Source organism: Aethalodelphis obliquidens, unplaced genomic scaffold, assembly GCF_003676395.1.
Source record: "Aethalodelphis obliquidens isolate GAN/ISIS:26980383/991018 unplaced genomic scaffold, ASM367639v1 scaffold30, whole genome shotgun sequence".
Taxonomy (NCBI): domain Eukaryota; kingdom Metazoa; phylum Chordata; class Mammalia; order Artiodactyla; family Delphinidae; genus Aethalodelphis; species Aethalodelphis obliquidens.
This window is the reverse complement of record NW_020837974.1, coordinates 22,038,520-22,044,909: the sequence shown is the minus strand read 5'-3', so window position 1 is coordinate 22,044,909 and position 6,390 is coordinate 22,038,520.

Below are 6,390 nucleotides of genomic sequence, written 5' to 3'. Positions count from 1 at the left end.
ACTTGAGGGTATTATGCTAAGTAAAATAAGGCAGACAGAGAAGGACAAATACCATATGATTTCACTCATATGTGGAATATAAAACAAACAAACAAATAAAATAAATGAAAAGAAACTCATAGATGCAGAGAACCAAATAGTGGTTACCAGAGGGTAAGGGGGTTTAGGGTGGGTGAAATGCAAAAGGAGTCAACTGTGTGCTGATGGATGGTAACTAGTCTTATGGTAGTGATCACTCTGTAGTGTACACAGATGTTGAACTATAATACTGTACACCTGAAAATTATATCATTAAAAAAATATCGGGGCCCCAGAGACCTGTGGGACTATCACCAAAAAAAAAAAAGAAAAAAATGTAACATTTGTATCATCAGAATCCCAGAAGTTGAGAAAGCTAGGGCAGGGCTGCAAAATTACTCCAAGAAAGAATGGTTTAAAAGTTCTAAACTTTGGCAAGAAAAATAACCTATAGAATTTAGCAATATATAAAAATAATTATACACCAGGACCAAGTGGGGTTTATTCCAAGGAAGCAAGGCTGTTCAATATTTGAAAATCAATCAATGTAATCTACCTTATTAACAGGCTAAAGAAGAAAAATCACATGATGGTATTAATTGGTGCAGAATAGGCATTTGCCAAAATTTAAGACTTATTCATGATAAAAACTCTCTGGAAAATAGGAATGGTGTAGGAGAACTTCCTACACTTGATCAAGTTTTTTGTACATGCTCTTTATCAAGTTGAACATGAAAGACTGAATGTTTTCCCACTAATATCAGGAACAAGGCAGGGATGTCTGCTCTCAACACGCTTAATCAACATAGTGCTGGAAATTCTAGGCAGTCTAGTAAGGCAAGAAAAGGAAGTAAAAGGCATATAGATCTAAAAGGAAGAAGTAAGCCTGTCCCTATTTGCAGATGATATAATTATCTACATGGACAATCCCAAGGAATCAACAACAAAAAAACTCCTAGAACTAAAAAGGGGCCAATAAATTCCTCATTTTGTTTAAGTGAATTTGACTTGGGTTTTTGTCATTTGTAACTCAGTCATTTATTTATTTATTTACCCATCAAATATTTATTGAATGCCTAAAATTTGCCAACAACTGTTCTAGGCAATAGTGATACGTCCGCAAACAAAACAAACGCTTACTCATAAGGGTGGTAGTAAGAGATGTAAAAAGTTAAAACAGGTTAAAGAGACAAAAATGAGGGATGCTATTTTAGAAAATGTGATAGGGAAGACCTCTTTGATAGGACATCTCATACAATGAGGGATTTGGTAAAGGGGATATCCCAGGGAAGAGTGTTCTAGGCAGTGGGATCTGTAAGTTCAAAGATCCCAAGGCCAGGACATGTGTATGTTTCAGGAAAAGAAAGGGGGCTGATGTGGATGCAGCAGAGTGAGGGAGAAGAGGAGAGGGCAGTGGGTCAGAGGTGACATTGTGCCAGATCATGCAGTTTCTTGTAAGGACTTGAGTTTTTACCCGGAGTAAACTAGGAAGTGCTGAAGGATGTGAGCAGAAGAGCAACCTGATAGCATTTATGCTTTGTCCTGACCAGTTCAACAGGCCAAAAGATAAATACAGCTACTGGTTCACTGAGACCTAAAGCAACCTACACCTTACTTTCTTTCCTTTCCATTCAAAACAGCTTTATGTCTTCTTCCACCCCTTTTTCTTTCCTTCTTCTGAGAGAAAACTTCCTCAATCCCTTTACCGGACTAACCTCTCCAGCAACTTCATGGACACTTTTCCTCCTGTAAATACATTACTTTCCCAGCCCCCCAGAAGCTTATGGTGTATGTAAATCATTAACTATAAAAGGGATAACCTTGGGGGATTGTGTAAACTTCCAGCATAAATTTAGCCCAGAACTTCTGCTCCTCCCTCCAGAATGTCTCCACCAATCCAGGCAAGGCACTCTGGGTATATCTTACTTCTTCCAACTGTCAGACTACTTTTCCCTCTTCTTTTGCTTACTACCAGGACCAAAGCAGATGTGAGAGTTCAAGTTTCAGGGATGCTCTCCTAGGAAGCAGATCTGCCATCATCTCCAGCTGTGTCGGAATCTGTCACTTTAGCGAGCATCACCTTATTTGTCTCCTATGTAAGGTTTTCTGGGCTGGCACATGTACTTTTGAGCAAAGATAACAAACAAGCAAACAAAACCAACAAATCGAATGCGCTCACTGAAATCTTGGGCAGCTGGGGTGTTGCTATCAGAATTTCTCAGTTGTTGTATAATACTATCTAGTAAGTAACCAGGAGTATGTACACATAAAAGGCTATAAACAGAGCAGCTGAGTTTTTTCATTTTAAGCTTTTTGTGCTATTTAATTGTTTAAAAACTATGTCCATATGTTAACTTGTTAAACTGTTTTAGAGGGGCTTCCCTGGTGGCGCAGTGGTTGAGAGTCCGCCTGCCAAGAGAGGCCCGTGTACCGCAAAAAAAAAAAATGTTTTAGAAAAAAATTCATTTGAGTCCAAGTAGCAACTGAGTTTTTCACTGTACTGTCTACTTAACTCCCTACCCTGCTCAGTGGCAAATAGGAATCCATCTTCTGCATCATCCAGAAAGTATGCAAACTACCTCTAGGAAACTTTGAGAAACATATGCATGCAAACTCAGGGAAATAACCTGGGGGCAGCCACTTTTCTCCATTAGGTGATCAAGCATAGATCTAAAAACTCTGTATAGAAGTTTACATCAGGGTCTTGTTAGGTTGGGGAGAATAGTAGGGGTTTTGTCTTGCTTTGAGGCCATATATGCCAAGCCACTGTTATTACTTGGATTACTTGATGGGGAAAGTATTTATGGAGATGTGGGGAGATGAACACCCCCTTGGCACTGCTGTTTAGATGGATGTAGAGGTTGCATTTCAGGTGAGACCTTAAATACATTCAAAAACCCGTCTGACCAGTAGTGGTACTGTTTCTATTAGAAGAGTTTTCTATGACTCAGTATAAAAATCTGGACTTACACTGGGAAACTTGTCTCAGCTCTTTCACCTACAAAGAATATTAGAAGCCTGGAAAATGTATGTTATGAAATGCTAAAGTCACTGAAAAGACAGGAAAAGAACTTTGTTGGGAAAAAGGCAGTCTTAACAGTTTTGATGACAAGGATGTTGAGATTTTCTTTTCGGTGGAACAGAATGGTTAGGCTCGTTTTAAGCTCCAAATGACTGGTCAGTTTTCTTTTCAACGTATGTTTGAAGGATTCTGAATGCAGTGGAGAAAATAGTTTGAAATTTTCACTTTAATTGCAAAATAATGGAAATAATTCAAATGATGATTGATAGGGGACTGGCTTAAGATATTATGGTACAGCTGTTCAATGGAATGCCATGCAGCTGTTTAAAAAACAAAACAAAAAAGCAAAATGAGGAAGATCTCTGTGTACTGATATGGAAAGCCATCCAAAGTTTTATTCTTAGAAAAAAAAATTTAATGGACGAAGCAGTGTATATTTTAGGCTACATGTTATATAAAAGTGGTGGAGAAAAAAGAAACTAACAGTCATTTACTTGAATACACATAAAGAAACCCTGAAACGATACATAGAAATAATAATAGTCATTTTCTGAGGAAGTGAGGGTGGGATGAAACTGACCAGCTGTGAGACTGGGGGTGGGAGGCAGATTTTTCACTGTGTACCTCGTATGATTTTTGAAGCATTTGAAGATATTATGCCCCAAAATTAAAAACAAAGTTACAACACTAAAATCTTAGTGGTGACTACTTAACTTCGTCTTTCCCACTGAAGTAAGTTGTTAATTCTGTTAAGAAGGGAGAGACCTGCCGAATGTGCAGGATGTAACTTGCCATCAAAGAGCAGAGAAGGGTGGTCCCTCTTACTCAACCCCCACTGCCAAAAAGAATGATGCTTGAAGATTCAGGGGCTTATTTCTGTTCTAAAGAGCAGCCTCTTCTAGAGCCTGAGAGAACTGCCAAGGGATCTCTGGTTAACACTTTTGTTCCCACAGCCCTCAGATAAGAGAACAGTGACGCGTAATACTTTACTAAACCTGAACTTTTAGAAAAATCTTATTTTGGGAATGCTTCCTCTCAATTTTCCTGCATATTAATGTTTCATATCACTCCAGTTCTGAGCTGTTATCAATATAGATTAGCACTATCCACAAGAATTTTCTGCAATGATAGAAATGTTTTGTGACTGCACTGACCTGTATATGGTAGCCACTGGCCACATGTGGCTATTAAGCCCTTGAAATGTAGCTGGTGTGGCTGAAGAACTGATTTTTAAATAGTATTCAAATTAATCTAAATTAGCCACATATGAACAGTGCAAGTAGTCATACATTTCTGGTTAAAGCAGGAGAGGCACTTCTCAGGTCTGCTATAATTCTGAGTTATTGGGAAAAAAACCAAAAACTGTGTGCAAAAGTTCTGCCTTCTGAAAAAGTCATTTACTGATTCAGCAAATATTTATTAAGCACTTACTATGGGTCAAATGCTATTATAATTCCCATGAACGTAACAAACAACGCCCATACCCTCAAAGACTTTACATTCTAGTGCAAAGATTAGCAAACTATGGCCCGTGGGCTAAATCCAGTCCTCCCCTTGCTTTCGTACAACAAGTGAAACAAGAATGATTTTTGCATTTTTAAATATTTGGAAAAAATCAAAAGAGGAATAACAATCCATGACACATGAAAAGTACCTGAAATTCAAGTTTCAGTAGCCATAATTCGTTTTTTTAGTAACACAGTTACGCTTATTTATTTATGTGTTGTCAGTGGCTGCCATCTCAACCAGAATGGAGCTGAGCTGTTGCAACAGAGATCAAAGGGCCCACAAAGCCTAAAATATTTATTATCTGGCCCTGTACAGAAAAAGTTTGCTGACTCCTGTTCTAAGGGATAGTAATATGCTAGGCACCATGATAAGCACTTTGCATGCATTATCTCATTTAATCTTTGGGATGACTCTCTGAGGGAGGTTCTATTAGTCTCTACGTTGGTAAAATGTAAAATTGGGGCCTGAAAATGGGTATTTCTAACAAGTTTCCAGGTGACGCTGTTGCTGCTCGTTCACGGATCACAACCTATAGATCAGTGATTCTCTGCCTTGGTTGCACATTAGAATCCTCCGAGGAAATTTTTTAAAATGTGATTCCCAGGCCCTAACCCCAGAGATTCTGATTTAATTGCTTCATGTCCCAAGCATCAGTACATTTATAAAGCTTTCCTCATGACTCAAATATATAACCAGGGTTGAGAATCACTACTCTAATGAAATCCTACTGAACTATAGTAAAGAGAAAATTCAAAGACCAACGGTCTAGTTCTAACTCTCATATCACATTAAAGCAAGTTGCTTCCCCTCTCTGGGGCCGTGTTTTCTTTGCAGGTGAAAAATGAGTAGGCTCAAATCAGATGATCTCAGAGGGCTCAATCTCACTGCCTTGTCAGGTCCTCACACAAATAGGTTGGAGAGTCAGAAGAAGTACCCAGGTCTCCCCATGCATTGGGTGCAACAGAATGCTGCCCAAATGCCAGGTCCATTTAGGCTAAAATTTATGGCTGGCGTCCATTATTAATTATTGTTTGGCAATTTATCAATACAGAAATGCTTCCACATAGATACTCTGCCTTACATACCATACAGTTAGAATTGCAGTTAAAAATGATGATTTAATGATTGTGAGAGTAGTGTTTCATTGTAGGAAATTCAGAAGATTACAGAAAGTATAAAAGAGAAAACCCTATAATCCCTAGAACAGTGTTTTTAAACAGCCTCATTTATGAGACCTCAGCCAACTAAATGCCATTGTGATCAAATGATTTCCCACAGAAGCCGGGAAGGCTGGGTGGCCCAGAGAGGCCTCCCCGACAAAAGTCCTGAAGGCTAAAGCCCTATTACTATATCTCTGGTAAAGAAACTCCAAGCCTGGACTCAAAGATAGCGTGGGCTCCTATTTGGAGTATGGGAACCGTACCCTATAAACTAGAGGATCTTTGACAGTGCTTTCATGCATAGTTGGTACTGAGCTACCTCAGTTTCTTCATCTATGGATTATCCACTGTGAAAAATTCTCCTAAACATTTCTGCACTCCTTTTGAAATCTGTAGGTGTAAGATATTAGATTAAAAGCTTAACCCTTTGCTTTCACTGAGAGTAACTGGGTAACCCAGATCTTTACTTCTTTAGAAATGTATATGGGAGGCAATAGCCTTAGTAGTCAGAAGAATGGGCTGGGACCAGACAGTTCTGGGTTCAAAGCCAACCAATGCCTCTGTTACAGACCGAATGCTTGTACCCCACTCCAAACCAGTTCTTATGTTGAAGCCTTAACCTCCAATGTGATGGTATTTGGGGATAGAGCCTTTGGAAGGTATTAGGTTTAGATGAGGTCA